General features: G+C 36.8%; 1 long non-coding RNA gene across 1 annotated transcript; it reads left to right on the top strand.

Annotated features, from left to right (window-relative positions):
- Positions 1 to 9,942: 9,942 nt before the first annotated feature.
- LOC125264136 lies at positions 9,943 to 13,845 on the top strand. Its single transcript, XR_007183992.1, has 3 exons — positions 9,943 to 10,193; positions 11,207 to 12,247; positions 12,866 to 13,845. It is a non-coding gene; the product is annotated as an uncharacterized LOC125264136 (long non-coding RNA).
- The last annotated feature ends 5,248 nt before the right edge of the window (positions 13,846 to 19,093 follow it).

Genomic DNA, 19,093 nt, shown 5'->3' with positions numbered 1-19,093 from the left:
TTCTCCACAGATATGGTTGCGAGTGGGGTGCCTCCTTTATACTTTAGGCGATTCTGGAAACATCCTTGCTCTTTATCAGGTCATGTCACATCAGACGAGACATGGATAGACTGCGAACAAAGCAAACAAACAATCATGTTTTTCTTGCCCTACTTCTTAATCTTGCTTTGTAAAGTCTGAAGTTTTTCCATCCTTTATTCTCACTCTTTTCTCACTTGTGGTCTGTGACTTCTGAGTGTGTGATTTTGTTCCAGAAAATCAGAAAAGACCCTGTAAAAAGAGTTACACAAAAATACGGCAGGAGCTTCATCTTCATAATGAACCTTGTCATTCTAAATGGAAAATATACAAGCAAGAGGAAGCCCTATGAATAATTTAATGAGGAAATCACGAGGAAGGTCTTTCACATTACTGCAAATGATTACTTTTTTCTGCTGATACGAGTCTTTATGATGAAACTGGCTAATTGCTGGTGCAGCTGGATGACAGTTTCACTCTCAGGCATATATGCTAATAAGGAAAGATTTCACTGGTGTCATTTAAGCGACAGAGAATTCTGTGAAAGAACACAAAGAACTTCTACAGAAACCTTTGTCTCCTAAATGACAGCGTACACTGACAAATGCTTCTTAAATGTATATATCACACTCACTCACACACACACACACACACACACACACACATATATATATATATATATATATATATATATATATGTACGTTTTTGTGACATATCAGGACACAAATGTGTATAGTGACATGGGTATGACATAGGTATTACAAAAAGAGGTGACTTATGAGGACATTACCCCATGTCCCCACTTTTCAAAAGGCTTATAAATCATACAGAATGAGTTTTTGTGAGAAAGTAAAAATGTGCACAGTTTCCTGTTATGGTTAGCTTTAGGGGTAGGGGTAGGGGGATAGAAAATACGGTTTGTACAGTATAAAAACCATTACACCTATGGAATGTCCCCACAATTCACAAAAACGAACATGTGTGTGTGAGTGTGTGTGTCTGACATTATATGTGCAAAAACAGTTGAAACAGACTTCAAATTATCTTCCTTTGTGTTCCAAAGAAGAAAGAAAGTCATACAGGTTGGAACAACAATGATGACAGAGATTTCATGATTGATTGATTGATTTTATGATTAATTTTATGATTGATTTGTTCATTCATTCACTCATTCACTCATTCATTCATTCATGCTTAAGAGTCCCTAAATTTACATAGGTATAAGTGAGGTCTGCTTTGGACAGTTTGCAGTGAGTGCAGGACATTGGCAGGTATAGCAGATATAATTGAATGGGGCTGTGCTGCAGCGGCTAATGGAAAGGAAACAGGCTGCTGGGCTCAAATGGGAATCTTTGCCACCATACGGAGGACTCCTGCTGCTATGGTGATATCCAGTAAATAGGATTGAGCCCAATGGGGTTTCGTCTACTGGATGCCATGGAGTCTCCCCAGCCCCTCGGCCATGTGTCACCCACTAATCTGATCACAAGAAGCATGATACCCCGAGACCACTTCTGAGGGCATACAAGGAGAATGATAACATGTTCCAACAAATGGATCACCCAGGCAATACAAATATGGTGTTAGCAGAACATCATTATCACTTATTTCAATGTTTTTCAAACATGGTTCTAAAATTAGAGACTGCTATGAGGTAATCATCATATTCTCAGTTTTTTGACATTCTCCATATGTGTGCTTCAGGGTTATATGAATAAAAAGACATAGTAGCACACCAATCTCTCTCTCTCTCTCTCTTTTGCAATTTGGTTGTTATACTTCAGTCTTGTGAGCATAGCCCTGGAATGACATAAGGAATAAACTAGTTCCTGTAAGCTCTATGTGATGTTGATCACACTTTGATGAAAACTAGGTCTTGGCCCCAGGCAAGCATTTAATAAAAATTTGTTTATCCAACACTGTCCATCACAAATTGAGGGCTCTCTTTTTCAACTTTACCAACAATAGTATTATAGAGCTTTTTCTGTCTTTCTCTGTCTCTCTCTCTCTCTCTCTCTCTCTCTTATTATTATTTTTATTTTATTTTATTATTTATTTAAAATATTGTAAGAAGTACATTTCTGGAGAAGGTTCCCTTCTATTTTGATCATGACTTGGATCTGTCTTTAATGCCAAGCTATAAGTCCATCAAACCTTAGCTGTTGTTCTCACTGTCTAATGTTGGTGTTTTAAGCTTTGCTCTGCATCAATAAAACCAGACACAAAGAATGGAAACTGCAATTGGAAATACTACAGATCTCTCTCTCTCTCTCTCTCTCTCTCTCTCTCTCTCTCTCTCTCTCTCTCTCTGTCTTTTTTTTTTTGCACATTCATAAAGAGATTTTATTTTACAGACAGGTACAGTAAAACCTAAAAGATGCATGCAGAAATGGTTGAGAAGCACTGATCTATTAAACGCCCACCATCTCTGTGTCTTTCTCACTCTCTCCATCTCCCCTCATGTATATTCACAGAAAGTACATATAAATGTGTTCCAGCTTGCTTTCATTGTACTTGGGTCTTGAAGTCATAATCAGCACAAAGCCACACTAAAACTCAAAGGCCTTTCAGATAACAATACATTGCACAGCATGTGCTTGTTTTCATGGTTACTATGGATATTGATGCACTAGTAATCAAAGTACATTTTTCCAAAAAAAGTAATCAGTTTTTTTTTTCCAGTCATTTGGCATTGATGAAATTACGTGTTGAAATGAAAATCCCATTGCACATGTCCTAATATCTATCTATCTATCTATCTATCTATCTATTAGGGGTGTGACGAGACGGGTATCTCACGAGACGAGACGAGACTCGAGATTGAGTTCACGAGACGAGACGAGACAAGATTTTTACACACTATTTTTACGAAATCCTCAATGGCGAAATACATGACTAGAAAAAATATTCTGCAGGTGTATTTGAAATGTTTTAACTAATCATCTTATAATGAATGTCATTCAGTTCTACTTTCTGAGTATGAATTATCATATGCAGTAAAAGACAACCATACTCAAGCACTGTAAAAGGTTTTGCCACTAACTTAACTGACTGACTTCTCTTCTGTATGATTTCAATCTCTTCAGATCTTACTGTACATGATTTATGAGCTTCTACAACCTTTGACCACCTAACTGAACTCCTTTCCACAAACTGATCATAGAAATAAAAACAGTATAAATAAAAATGGTAACACTTTACAATAAGGTCTCATTTATTAACATTAACACATTAACCAACATCAACTAACAATGAGCAATATATTTGCTACAGTATTTATTAATCTTTGTTTATGTTAGTTAATAAAAATAGTCATTCATTGTTAGTTGATGACAGTTCACAGTGCATTAACTAATGTTAACAAATGAAACCTTATTGTTTGTGCTTAATAAGATTAAGAGAAAACTGTTATTCATTTTTATGGTAACACTTTACAAGTTGAAACCATAATCACACTCTCTCAATATTCAAAGTGCAAATAAGACCAACTTTTTCTTTGATACAGAGCTAAGAGATGGTTACAGCTACACTGCCCAGCCTAAAATAGCTTTCATATTGAGAGATATTTGCATTAATCAAGGAGCCGCTTTCAAAATGCGGGTATTGAAATCGCGTTTGAATGCGCGCGCGCGTTTACTTTCACTTTCAGTGATCGCGCGTAACTCTTTAAATATGGAGCGGCGGCGACCGTTATCCAACTGAATTAAATTAAACACAAAGCAAAAGGACAGTGGAGGCGTAATGTAAACGTAGCGGTGGCATATTCTTTCCTAATCATCCTAACACTCTGTCATGGCAACATCACGAGACTACTTTTCGCCTCGACGAGAAATCTCGTCACACTTTAGTCTCGCGAGATCTCGTGACACGAGATCTCGTCACACCCCTACTATCTATCTATCTATCTATCTATCTATCTATCTATCTATCTATCTATCTATCTATCTATCTATCTATCTATCTATAGGTAATACATAATAAATTAATCAAGATAAATCAGGTTTTTGCTCTATGTATCCAGCTCATTGAACAATGTTCTGCTTTGCTGCAAGCCTGAGCTGAGCGAGTTAACAGCTGTCACTGTCTTAAACAAGGTGGATGAGATTTGCACTTCCTTTCAAGCACCATCCCAGAGTCACCTCAGACAGTGTCTGGGCCATACCTGTCACTCAGTTGCCTTGTTTTTTCACTAAAGTTTCCCTTTGCCAAGTGGGGGACACTCAATCGAGCCACACTGTCACAACCTATTGCCCTTCAGTCCAACTCATCCATCAATCTGATCAGAGACATGATGCACCACAGAGCCAAAGATGTAAGATCTCAGAAGAAATTCATCTGGCAGTTAGTGCTGCTACAACTAGATTCCCTTTAACAGTTTATATTGCTAAATGTCCTCAAAGCCGAGCTTAATGACTTTAAGCATATATATTTATTAAATGAGACTAAAATGAGCGGAATTCAGGAAACATCTTAAGGACTGTTAACATTTGATACACTATAAAAAGTGGTAACATGCAATTGTTACCTTAAAGAGTTATTTCTACCTAATTTAATCCATCAAAATGTTGACCTGTTATGCAAAATTCACTTTTATAAGGTGTTTGAACATAGATGTATGTCCACAGTGTGTGTAAACAACCAGCCTATAATGGTAAAAATCCACCCACCCCTTTTTTTAAGAAAACCCATAAATCACCGGATTAACCCCGCCCATGACTGGTGACAATCTGCCCTATTAGCATAGAAACCACCCTGAATAAGCCACAGCAGTCAGCCATTTCTGTTTCCTTACTGTAACAGCTGGAGATGTACAATGTCTGCACCAAAAAAAAACATTACAAGTCTCCGTAGACTCCCTGCATCTGAGCCAAATTCACTGTGGTTGAATTTCATTTATGAAGGAAATGTGCTGAAGAAAGTCGGTAAAGTGTTATATATTTGCATAAATCATTTTACACTGGACTGATTCACAAACAAGGGTCAGTTCAATGCTGGATTTGCACAAAATATTAACATGATGGTAGGCTACATGAGTTGAATGAATCCTCTTAAATCCACAACAACTACATAAATGTATCCACTAATCATTCATAAACATTCAGTTAAATTCTAAAAGTTGTAACTTCTTCCTGAGTATCTCCGTCAGTGTCCCACTCTGGTTCAAACATGTAAGGCTGAACACAGCTACTGACAATTTCTGACATTTTGGCTGCGTGAGATTCTCCAGTTTTGTTGTTGTTGAAGCGTGAACTGTTAAAGCTCCTCCCTCTTCCAGAAAGGGGGCTGGGAGCAGCCGCTCATTTGCATTTAAAGGAACCCGCACAAAAACAAAGCATGTTTTTGTTCACACCCAAATAGGGGCAAATTTGACAAGCTATATAGTAAATTGTTTGCTGAAAATTCACAGACACATTTTGGGGACACCAGAGACTTACATTACATCTTGTGAAAAGAGACATTTAAATTAATTTATTTAGGTTGATTCAGTTATGTTAAATAATATTTTTGAATGAATAAAACCAATATAGACGTTACCATTTTTAGGTTAATTTTTTTTTCAGTGTATAGATTTCAGTTTTTGCTGTTGTTCCATCCCACAACAACCAGAGAGATGCAACAGGCCAAGGTTTCAGTATTCAGAAATCCCTGTTTTAGACTGAAGGGGACCGAGCAATCCAGGGCCAGCTGGCAAGCTCTAACACTCATTTGCAATGCCAAGAAGTGGCATGGGGCATTTCCTTAGTGACAAGGCTGGACCACCGTGGCTAATCACTAGACAGCTTGGATAAAAATTGGAGCGTTATTTGCAGGGAAGTAAGAACCCGACACCCCAGCTTGGAGAGCTGCGTGTCATCCTCACTTGTGCTTCATTTTAATTTCATTTAAAAATTTGTCGAGCAAATATAGGGTTGGATGAGGTTTCTGTGTAATATATGTGGCATGGACACATAATTTGCCTCCATTCACTTAAACGGATAGTTCACCAAATGAAAATTTGTCATCATTTACTCACCCTCATGTCGTTCCAAACCTATATGACTTTTTTTTTCCATGGAACACAGGAACATGTTGAGGTTCAAACACCACTGATTTTCATTGGAAAAATCATTTAAAAAAAAATAAAAAATAAATATAATATAATATAATATAATATAATATAATATAATATAATATAATATAAGTATCAACTTTTATGTTTCATAAAATAAAAGGTTTTTCAGCTGGTGTAAATGAGGTTGTAAATGATGACAGCATTTTCATTTTGGCAAACTATCAATGCAATGTACCAACTATGACTTTTTAGCCTCTCTTGTCCCACACATACACAGATACACAACATTTGCATGGCTTTTGTGCTCTAACTCATCAAAACAGAAAAAAAAAAAAAAAAAAAAAAAAAAAAACAAAGAGGAAGGATAAAGGAAAAGCCTCTGGCTGATACGGGTCACTTTAGTTCAGATTAATTAAGGTGGCTCTGTCCTTTTATCTCAGTACAGGGCTGCTATGCAAACTATACTGGTGTTAATTTGCTGTTCATAATGCCAATAGGCTCTGTTAACTGATAGCTCATTGTTGTGCCCTCTCTGGAAAAAAAGATTCAGCTGTCAGTGTGTGAGTATATACTTCAGTGTATGTATTTGTCTGCACATAAGCATATGCTACACGCAAGTTAAACCATAATTTAAACTCATACCTCAATGCAAACTAGAAAGCTCATAGATATGAAGATTTAAATGTAAATGCATTCTCTTAATGAAATGGGCAAAAACAGGATTTTAAGTGTTCCAGCTTTGTTCTCTTTTTCTCAGTGGTCTTTTATGCCCCCTCAGCATATTGCAACATTTGTCAACACCTGCGTCATGTTCTCAGTTTCCACAGCAGAGTGAAACTACCCAATAAACATATAGTGAATGTCAGGGAGGAAAGCTTATAAGGGTGAACCTGAACCAGATGGTGAAATAAATGCCTCACAGGAGCACAGCAAGATGGTTCAAATCATTTTTTAAATTCACCATAGTGATTTGGATTTGTAACAGTGGATCAAAGTGAGAGACTTTGTAATTGTGTGTGTGAACATAGCCATATGTCTCTGTGTAAATCTGTGAAATGTTACTGTCTTCCAGGAATCTTTGTCTTTGTGACAAACACATATAAATATTTTTATTATTATTATTATTTTATTTTATGATAATGGTTAACATCTGGCTTATTAAGCTAGACAATCATTATGTAACATCCAATCAGACATAACTGCATCATTATTGCTTGCAGTCAACCATATGTGGATTTAAAGTTTTAAGTAAAGCCATTAGCAACACTGTCAGTTAAGGAACATGTATTATGAATCACATGTGGAAGATGGAAACTGGTCATTTTAAGTGACCAAGTTACCAGATTCTTGTTATTTATTTAAAGGTCCCGTTCTTCGTGATCCCATGTTTCAAACTTTAGTTAGTGTGTAATGTTGTTGTTAGAGTATAAATAAAATCTGTAAAATTTTAAAGCTCAAAGTTCAATGCCAAGCGAGATAATATATTTAACAGAAGTCGCCTACATCGAACGGCCAGTTTGGACTACATCCCTCTACTTCCTTCTTTAATGACGTCACTAAAACAGTTTTTTGACTAACCTCCGCCCACAGGAATACACAAGAGTTGCGTTTGTAGAGTGTGTTTGTCGCCATGTCGCCGAAACGCTGTTATTTTCATCCCACAGTCCAATCACCGGGTCTGATTCCGGCTCAAATTGATAGGGTAAAATTAAAGACATGTTTACAATAACACTGAGCGCGTGCATCTCCACGTTATGGTAAGAGGCGTGACTTTTCCGGGCACTGTGCGCTCGGAGCTGTCGAATCACAACACAGGAACCGCTGGCACAATCAGAACTCGTTACGTATTTTGTGAAGGAGGAACTTCATAGAACAAGGAAGTCATCAGCCCGTTTTTATGACAGTGGAAACAGCGGTATACAGATAAGTAAATTATGTGAAAAATACTGTGTTTTTTTGCACACGAAACATGAACACATGTTATATTGCACACTATAAACACAATCAAAGCTTCAAAAAAACACAAAAACGGGACCTTTAAAGTACACATTGTATTACGCTGGCATTTATCATAACTGAAGTGGCCACATATGTGACACAGATACTTTGTCCAACCCAACAGAATTTTTGCCCACATTCTCTAAGGGCACCAAAAGAAAATAATTAGATCATTTAATTACTTGCAGGGACACTCAAATGAGTTTAATCTATCAAGGCTTCAAGACCTTGTTTGTGGCCTATGTGTTTAATTCGGTCTGGATAAAACGCCAGGTGACTTGGAATACACATGGCTAAGTTAAATTAACAATTGATCTTCAACCCTATCAGCACAAACAACCATTTTGGATTATCAGTGAATATCTGCAACTAACAAATCATTCAATTCATTGAAGCTTGATAGAAAAATTGGGAGGCGACTGAAATTTGGAGTTTCAAATAAAAAAAATGTTTTCAACACTTTATATCTTAGTCTAATAAATAAGAACGGTTAGGCGTTAATAAAGCCTGATGACAATTAAAACATACATTTTGTAAATCAAATAAACTGTAAGATTAACCTGAAAACATGAAAAGTAGGAGGCTTACACTAGACATTAGAACAACCAAATTAGTCCACATTTACAAATTAGGCAATATTATTTCATCAGTCTGTATTTATTAATATGCTACTGCAAACACAGCAGTCCAAAACACATTTAAGCCAGGTGATCTATCTAAAACATAAACACCCTTCTGGCAACATTTACAGGATAACTACATTAAGAATAATAAATAAAATATTATACCATAGAGCTGTTGAATGCTTGATTGGTTGACAAACATTCAAAGATGTGTAATTATTTTCAGGGAAACGCACAGCTAATGCAGTTCCAGGCAAGTATTGACCACATTACATGTCCATATCACTTCGCCAAATGATTTAAGTTATTTCAAAGGTCCTTACAGCCTACAACAGCAAAAGATCTAAAACCCTCAATGACACTGACCAAATCAACAGTAAACAGTAGGATTAAAAAAAAAAAAAAATGTTTTTTTTTTTTTTTTTTTTTTTTTTTGCCACGAAATTGTAAATTAACTGCATTAATAACTGCATTAGACTGCTATCAATAGCTCAATCCTCTGTTACTTGTGCTAAACTGACATTTTGGAGGCATGGGATGAGATGCATAAGAAATTAGTCCAACACACAAGAGCATTTTAAGGACAAAAACATGACAAATGTTTTGAAATCTGAATAATTGACTCTGGTCTGTTGAATTATTAGAAATTAATGCAAGAAAAAGTGAAAGTGCGCTAAATATTAAACTATTCGAGCACTGGTTACCCTTCCAGTGCAGAGATTTGTCAGTGCAGTCTCTTTCTTATTCTGTCATATCAAAATTAATTTTCTACCAAAGTAGTACATTTTACCCCATTTGTTCAAGCACATTTATGTTTTATTCTATCAATAATGAATTACAACATTTCATTTTGTTTAAGATGTAGGCTACTTGATTTAAAATGTGGAGCTACTTGATTAGAAGTCCTGTTCATTTTCATCACTGTGATTGGCTTGAAGATTAAAGGAAGCAAGAGATCAGAGTTAACGAGAAAAAGAGAAAAACGATGCTCAGTATTCACAAACAAGGCAAACTAATGTAATGTACCCCCTGAATTTACATGTACACAGGTAGGTAGGCTACATAGTTCACATTTACTTTCCACAAAGTTCTTTATGGTTGAATGACCTGCAGGCTTCATTAAAGAAGTTCATTAAATATTTAAATAAAACTATAGGTAAATAAAACTATAAATAAAATAATACAATTTAATATAGTCACATGTGAACAATTTAAACTGAAGAGTGTCAACATCAAATGAGAACATACTAATGCTTTGCACATGTGCTGATATTAGAACAGTACATCTGAATCATCTGACTTTGTAATCCAAATGTGCTGATGTAACTTCCTGTCAACACACAAGACTATGAATGAATCACGGCCTTGTTCAGTTGAAAGTCTGCAGACAGCATCTGTATACAGTGATGATTCCAACCATCTGGGTTGAAGGAAGAATATTTCTGATTGTTCTGAATAGGAAAGCTGGACATTGCTTCAAGGTCCCGACACTCATCTGATTGTGAGTACCACATTCTTGGAGATGCTTCAGTGAAGACACTCATGCAGAGCTTATTTATGAACCCCCATTATCTATATGTCTGTCTGTCTGTCTGGTCTCCTAAGTCAAATTCTTACCCCCCCACCTCCCCCGACTGTCTTTTCAACAGTGTTTTATCTCTGCCTTGTGATTGACATCATATGGATCTTGTTAGCAAGGCCTGGACAGAAGGTTACTTACTATTTGAGGAAATTGAATTGCAGGATGGGTCACCGCAGATACCACTGAGAAAATTAAATTGATTTGCAAGTGGTAGTGAAAGGGAATATTTCAATCATGACACAGGCTCTATGACATTATTTAGTATAGTATTATTTCCTAACTGTATTCTGCTGTTGATTTTTCTACCTCTGTCATGGTCAATAGATCTTTTTTTTCTGCTTTTAATGGGGACAGATTAAACTTTGTCCTGGAGAAAATGATATTGTCAATGTGGATTCTCCATCAAATGTCCCATTTAGCTCTCTATTAGGTTTAATCTGTGTCTGGGAAAGCAGTCCTTCTAGTATCAATGCTTGGTAAACACACCTTGTCTGTTTTCCTGTTCTGTGTCCAGGCCTCGTGTAGCAAGTTTAATATCCTGTTCCTATTTATCACTGTCATAATGCAATTATTCACAAGTAACATAGTCAAAGCCAGCTGTCTCTCAAGGAAGATGAAATTCCCGTAAACATGAGCTTGGTCTACCATTTCTGAGAGGAAGTGAGGGTTAAGAAGCGGGCACGTCTCATCAGTACTCGAGAACAGACAAGGGATGCCTGTTTTAGACAGCAGGACACTGGTCTTACAGATTGGTATCAAGCGGCGAGCTAACATGTCACATCCAAAGGACGTTTACAAGACAGACCATATAAATTTTACATAAAGTGTGCCCTTCTCTTTAGCAGTCGAGACAACTGTGTTGATGAAACACTTTCACCTCCCTTCACCACCCTCCCTAATTCTTATTAGTTCTTATTATTCTTATTATTCAGCAGAAAAGAGAAGCCAAACACTACTTGTGGCTGGCAGCGCTTTGAATCGGCTGGACGGCTGGTAACAAATTAGGGGATGTCAGTGTGGGAAATGGGCTGGCCAGGATGATTAGTGGTGTTTTACAATCTGGTAAGATTTGACCTTTCAGGGCTGCCATCATTCTAAATTCAAGTGAACTTGAGAAGGGGACCAGATGTAAAATGGAGGTTGTTAAATATCCGTCAGTCTGTGTGCACCTCAAATGTCAATTCATTTCACACTCTTTTGTTTTCTTTACTCCCTGAGTTGAAACTCATCCTCATTTGAAGACAACATGAGGCATCCAGAGAAATGACACTGTCAAAACCCCCAAGTAACAGCCACCCTTGGAATGAAAACAGATGATGTGTCAACAGATGGAACTCAGCAAAGACCTGATGGAATTTATGTCTCCATAAATCTGGCTCAAAAGATACACTTTGATGAAGACTATTAAAAAAAGTATAATAATTAAAAAAATGTATTAATAATAATAAAATGCAAGATGCTTTAAGAATAATGTCTACTAAAGCACTATTGACCCCCTCTTCGGTTTTTAAAACAGTTGTCTGAGGTATAACTAGAAAATGGCTAAAATCAATGCCCAAAAACTGGAGACCTGCAGGCAGCGGGGCTGACACTGTGGACTGTGGGCTTCCTGCCAGTGTGATGCGATATAGTAAGAGTGTTCTCTCACTCACTGCCAGCTGCAAGAGCAGAGGCAACAAAGATTCCCCTGTGACCCACACAGCAGCAGATTCAGAAAAAGATGGACGCCGCAGGCCCTAACCCCTGCCAGTGTTAATTGCCTTAAATTATTCAATTGCATCTGAAGCCAAAGAGGGTGCAGCACGCTGGGCGTGCAGCTGCAGGGGAGAGCTTACGCGGTCCATCCCCTTGTTCACACTCTCTGCCTGCTCTCTGCTCTCCATGGCACCAAGATAAGAGCAGAGGAGAAAAACTGAATGGCCCATCCTTCACCTTCATCCAGGCTTGGTAAATCAAGGCAATTGAAAGCCAAAGTACGTATAGCTTGGTGATTTAAAAGGGTAAAAAACAGGCATGCATGCATTCATGTTCATTTGTTCATTGAAATATTTGTTCATTCGCCTCTGTTTGTTTGTTCTTTTGTTCTAATTTGTGCTATTTCAAATATGTTCACTCAAATGTGCTTTTATTCAAATGTGTGTTTGTTTAACTGTGAGATTGTTCAAATGTGTTTAATTGTTTGTCCAAATGTTCATTCATTTCTTTGATTCCTTCAAATATGCTATTTTAAATGTGTTTGCTCAAATGTGTATTTGTTTGTTCATTCAAATGTCAGTTTGTCCAAATGTGCATTCACCCAAATGTTTGTTCGTTCATTTGTTCAAATGTGAGTTATTTCAAATATTTGTTCATTCAACTCTTTGTTTGTTCTTTTTTCTAATTTGTGCTATTTCAGATATGCATTTATTCAAATATATGTATGTTCAAATATGCTTTTTTTTGGTCATTCAAATGTGCGTTTGTTTATTTTAATGTCTGTTAATTCATTAAAATGTGTGTTAATTTAAATATTTTGTCCGTTTGTTCAAAAATGTTTATTCAAATGTGCTTGCGTTCATCCATCATCCTGAATCTATACTTTTATGTCTTAGATTTCACCTGGTGACTCTCCACTGCCATGGCAACAACACTTTCCACAGTATCTCCTCTTCTGGCCTGATTAAAATAAACACTTCTGGGATGACAGATTTGCAAATCACTTTTTACACACAGTCTTAGCACAAAGCCAAACTTTAAATTTATATTGTGAATTCAAAGCCATTACAAACAACATGGAATTTAGAGGAAGAGACACAAACTTTTGCGCATAGTTATGTATGTATGAGTGCATTCATAATTCATGGATATTTCCTCCATGCAGGTTATATGAATGCATCCAGAGTAAAAGGGAAACATTTTATCCATGTCCCACGTAAGACGGGAATATGTGGCAATTCAGACATGATAAATTTAAGAGGATGGGACTGTGTTAGTCAATTTTCTTGCAAGACTCTGTTCTCTAAATGTTAGGTTGAATCCTCTGATGGCATTGGAGAAGCTCGTACAGTAACTGCATAACAAGGCTCAGAGCAACAGTCAGCTTTAATGGGGCGTTTATGTAAATATAGGACTAATAAGGCAAATGAAAAATAAATAATTGTTGTTTAAGAAATGTTTTTCATAAAAATACCAAGCAGTTGAAACGCCCATGTGGAATCATGAATGAAGGTCACTTTGGTCCACATGACGTCACCTTTGTGTCTCTGCTCAGTATTGTCAGTGTCTCAGAGCAGCCTGAGGCCTGTGGTAGAAGGATGTGATGATGGACACTGGATTTCTCAGCTCCACCCAGAACATTTTCTCAGTTTTTGCAGGCAACAGAGTGTAAAGGGCCCAAGAGTGGTGCCCTCTCATCTGAGACTGCAGGCTCACTGTTTGGATGCAGAGCTCCCGGTCCCTGGTCCCCTTCGGCAAGCATTACAAGAAGCTTTTTGCGACCTGTCACCAAATATCTCACAGTTTCCTTGTTTCTTTTTTTTTTTTTTTTTTGTTAAAAGAAACATCCACTGGGAGTTCTTTCACAGCTTTATTCCGTCCCATTCGTCTGTGTTTTTTAAAATCTCTTTTGCTTTTCAGCTACTGTAGATACACACAGGTGGTGGGATCAGCTCTGTCCACTCTGTAGTAGAATAGGCTTTCTAAACTTGGGGAAAATTAAAAGTTCAGAAATTAAGAATTGTTTCCCTTTAAACTGATAAATGTGAATTTAAATCAAGTTGGCCACAACAGGAAGCTGAATTGGAATTTGAATTGGGACGGCAGCAAGAGGAATTTAATTTACTGAACTGTCCATCCATTCATCCATCTTTGCATTCAAAACCATTGGCATGCAGTGGTGGTTTGAAATGAGGAAGCATGGATTTTTTTTTTTTTTTTTTTTTCATAAATCTAATGTTAATTAATGTCCCAAACAGTTACACTTAAATAAACAGAAAATAATAATAATAATAATAATAATAAAAACATACATGTCTACTATTTTGTATTTTTACATTAACTATCTAATTGTCCTATTTTATTAAAACCAAGTAAAAATCTCATCAAGTTAGAGTGTTAAAGCATTTTTACATTCATTACAAAATAATAACTATAAAGGGCAGTACAAATTCAAGCTATATTTTATTTGGGAATGATGTTCAGCTCTTCTTTTTCATAGTCAACTTATTTTCAGATCATCAGTCATCACACTTAGTAAACACTGCCACAGACACGAAGATGTATACCTTTAATTTCACCAAGCTGATTGCTCAATAAAATGCTCACTAGATTGCTCACGAGTGATTTATACACTTGTTTAATGTTACATTTTGTAATATTTGCGTTGTTTTATTTTTGTAATATGGATTATTTTCTCATCCATTTTTTTTAAGGAGTCACTGCTTCCCTTGCCTCCTCTGAGGAAATATCTCTGCTGAACAGTAAATGTTAATGTTTTCAATAAACATTTCAGTGCCATCAAATCAGCTCTCTACTCTGTAGTAGAACTAGGCATTCTAAAAGAGAACATTGCAAATTCAGAAATGAAGAAATGCCCCCCTTTAACTCCATGACTCTGAATTTAAAAGAAATTGGTCAACAGAAGCTGAATTGGAATTTACTGAATTGTCGGTTTTAAAACAAGAGTGGAAATGCTTAGCCATGTTGTCAATTTAATAGTGAACTTGCTCAATATTTCCCAAATATATATATATATATATATATATATATATATATATATACATCCAAGGAGGCGGTGGGTTTAGTGGGGGGTAATTGAGAATGAATGGGGGAAAGTCATGTGAGAGGAGGCAGTGCCTCTGTTGCGCTATGATTGGATATGATCGGTTATGGTTGAACATGATTGGTTCATGGGATAAATCCCGCCTCTTGTTTTCATGCGCGTTCTCATCGAATCAGCCTGAATGAAGACAGTGATGGCATTAATGGGAAGACTAATTAAAAAGCAAGTAAACCCTTAACACACTTGACGGCCAGCTCTAGGAAGGGTTCTGGTCATCCCAAACATCTTCCATTTAAGGATTATGGAGGCCACTGTGCTCTTAGGAACCTTAAGTGCAGCAGAATTTTTTTTGTAACCTTGACCAGATCTGTGCCTTGCCACAATTCTGTCTCTGAGCTCTTCAGGCAGTTCTTTTGACCTCATGATTCTCATTTGCTCTGACATGCACTGTGAGCTGTAAGGTCTTATATAGACAGGTGTGTGGCTTTCCTAATCAAGTCCAATCAGTATAATCAAACACAGCTGGATGAAGGTGTAGAACCATCTCAAGGATGATCAGAAGAAATGGACAGCACCTGAGTTAAATATATGAGTGTCACAGCAAAGGGTCTGAATACTTAGGACCATGTGAAATTTCAGTTTTTCTTTTCTAATAAATCTGCAAAAATGTCAACAATTCTGTGTTTTTCTGTCAATATGGGGTGCTGTGTGTACATTAATGAGGGAAAAAAAATGAACTTAAATGATTTTAGCAAATGGCTGCAATATAACAAAGAGTGAAAAATGTAAGGGGGTCTGAATACTTTCCGTACCCACTGTGTGTGTATATATATATATATATATATATATATATATATATATATATATATATATATATATATATATATATATATATATATATATTATTGCAAGAATGAGTGGACAATTGTACAAAATACACATATCGACAAACAAAACAAAATACAATAGGCAAACAACAATATAAGGGGAGGAAGAAGAAAAAAACAGAAACAGAACAAGTTGTAATTTTAATTTAAAGTGACACTGACATTTTTAATACTGTAAAGCTACTTGCTTTAATTACATGACTGTAGTGCCAAATTGCATAGCTGGTGCAAAGATGATCTGATGCTTTCTTAACTGTTGTTTTTATTATCGAGAGGAAAGTGTGCAGTACATATTTACACATTCATCTAAATGCTGCTTCATATGGATTCATATTCATGCTTATACTGTTGGCTATAATATGGAAAGAGGATTTTACAGCAAAAATATATATATATATATATATATATATATATATAGTGATGCATTTAAAATAAACTAAAACTGCACAAAAGTTGGGCTTATAACAGAATTTAACTTCAAGGACAAAATAATAATTATATATACAGCTTGGCTCAAGAGTATTTCGAGAAGGAACCAGCAAGGATCCCACTGCCAGTAAGTGTCAGAGAGAGAAGCGCTGCTGCAGTTATGCAAAAGAGTAAAGGGCCTCTGCTACAGATGCCTGGCAATCCAACAACAAGACCCTTTCCACTTACATAGGACTATTTGTCATGCAACTGAGAGGCAGAGCATACTTGTGGAAAAACTGCTCCAGCTCGTCATCAGTTTGAGCAAAATAAACAGTGACAGTCAGGCACATCCAGAAAGTGACTTGAAAAGTCAGATCTGATTTTGTCAAGCTGAAGCCCTTGGTCCCCTGTGTGATTGGCGGAGAAGGGTGGATCTCCTCCATGACATAAGACAATGAGGAATTGCTCTCTCACCTTGAAAGAGGTTTTGGAACAAACAAAACAACCAAGTGCAGGAATCCCAGTAGACCACTGATTATTCTGCTTGACACACAACTCTTGCCCAACAGTTTAGTGAGAGAGCAGGTAAAGTAAAGGAAAACCTCAAATCCTTAACTGAGTGTGGATGGAAATGAAACAAATGGTCACTATGAAAGTCTGAAGGTTTGTGCATTAGCTTTAGGTGGACTGTACAAGCTTTCATCTATGTAGTGCTATAATATTATTCATTATTGATTGTGAGATCATGGGGCACATTTAAAATGATCACTACTTCACATAGTTCACACTGGGATTAAGCTCCTCATCTCCACTATATATTATGTTGTTATATAAAAAGAGGACCTTTTATTTTTGCTACTGCCATATAGCTAAACCTTCTAGAAAGCTCAGATTGTGTATGATTATTTGAAACATTTTACAGTAAATTGCTCTTTCACATCTCACAGGAGATGCCTTTTCACCCACACACAATCTCAGCTAGTAAATGAAAACATACTTGTCTTTACATTTCTTATCCAGAACTGATTATTCAAGCTCTCAAGGTAGTTCCAGTGAAAGGTTTGTCAAAGCTCACTTTTCTGTACTTTCAAATACCTCTCGAGCAGCCTTGCTGACTGAAAACCATACTTAGACTGAACACATACAGTAGATGCTCGTGTTCAGAGCAATGCCAGTTGCTAATTGAGAAGTTAAAGGTCGCCTCTGTGGTGAATATGATTCATTGGAACCCGGAATCCTATAGCTGCATAGAGCAACATACAGTAGCATTGCTTTTATTGTTTGGTTTTTATTTAAATGTTTGGTTTTGATTTGTAGATTTTCACTTCAGAGGAAAATGGCATTAAATTATTCCTTTATATATTGATTTTTTACTTTTCTTGCATTCATCAAAGCACTTCCTCGCTGACAGGCAGGTTTGGCAGGAACATACTCTCTCACACAATTACTGTCCTCTGAGAGGCATCCACGTCCACCAGTGAATCACCACTACAGGATCGGATGTGATGTTTCTATTCCTCAGAGTATGATAACTCATGGTATTTATCACCTCGTTTAGCATCCTTGCATTGAAAGCTGGGCAGCAAGGAGAATTAATCTTCTTCAAGGTGCTGCTCTTTCAAGATCAAGCAGGGACAAGGCGCACATAAACTGCACTGCTCCCTGTTATCTGTGTCTTTTTAGGTAGGTTGAATGACAAATGATTGCATTTAAGAAGATGATGCTTGCAAACAAACATAAAACTTGTGGATAGAGAGGCTACAGTTGACGCCTCCCCACTGCTGGGACTGATTAGCAAAGGTTTAAGGGTCAACAAACAAGAGATGCCCATGCAGAGCCACAATGCTGATCAATTTTTTAGCTCTACAGATTCCTACAGACCATCTAGCCATGCTAAATTATTATTATTTTGATAAAGGAGAGAGAGGTTTAAGCTGGGATACTTTTTACTTCAGCCGCCCTCTAGGCAATGAGAGAAATCTAATCTATCGCTATACGAGCCTACAAGGACAAGAGGTTCGGAGAATGGATGGAAAATGAAAATAAAAACACATTGTTTACAAGTGCTTTACAAAACAGAATAACAAACAGCACATGAACACCAATTAACTGCTCAGTTGTAAGTATAATAATGTAATATAATTAGTATTTAATATAATTAATATAATGTATCCTGCATTTTATTTTAGGATGCATGCTATCAAATTGTCAATGTCATGCCAGGCTCTCCAGTCACACCCACACAGCGCTCGCTCTCTTCCTCATCACCGTAGCACTCAGCAAGAGTACTAAAGCACACACCTCTCAGTCACTCATCAGCTGTGTCCCAATTCAGAGGCTGCATCCTTTGAAGGCTGATTGCATCATATTGGGATTGCGTCACAGCGTCACCACATTTGAAGGCTCCTTCAAATGAGGCCTCCAAATGCATTTCCTGTGCAATGAAGGACACAACAGACAAATTGGTCCATCTTTATATTAGGTGTCTTTACCAATATGTACTTACATTTAAATTAATCATTTGATACAATGCACTTATTGTGTACATACATATTTTTACATTGTATTTATATTTTTAAAATACCTGCATGCAATTACATCAGTAATTAATTTCTGTAATTACATTTATAATTAGACTGTTGACCTATCCCTTGCACCTTAACCCACCCTTAAACCTGCCATACCACGAAACCTGTCCGTAACCTTATCTGCATCCCAGCTCAATAGCCACAAAAGTATTTTGCAATACAATATGAACACAA

The sequence above is a fragment of the Megalobrama amblycephala genome, linkage group LG3 (genome assembly GCF_018812025.1).
Source record: "Megalobrama amblycephala isolate DHTTF-2021 linkage group LG3, ASM1881202v1, whole genome shotgun sequence".
In the NCBI taxonomy this organism is placed as follows: Eukaryota; Metazoa; Chordata; class Actinopteri; order Cypriniformes; family Xenocyprididae; genus Megalobrama; species Megalobrama amblycephala.
This window is presented reverse-complemented; position numbering and strand designations above follow the sequence as displayed.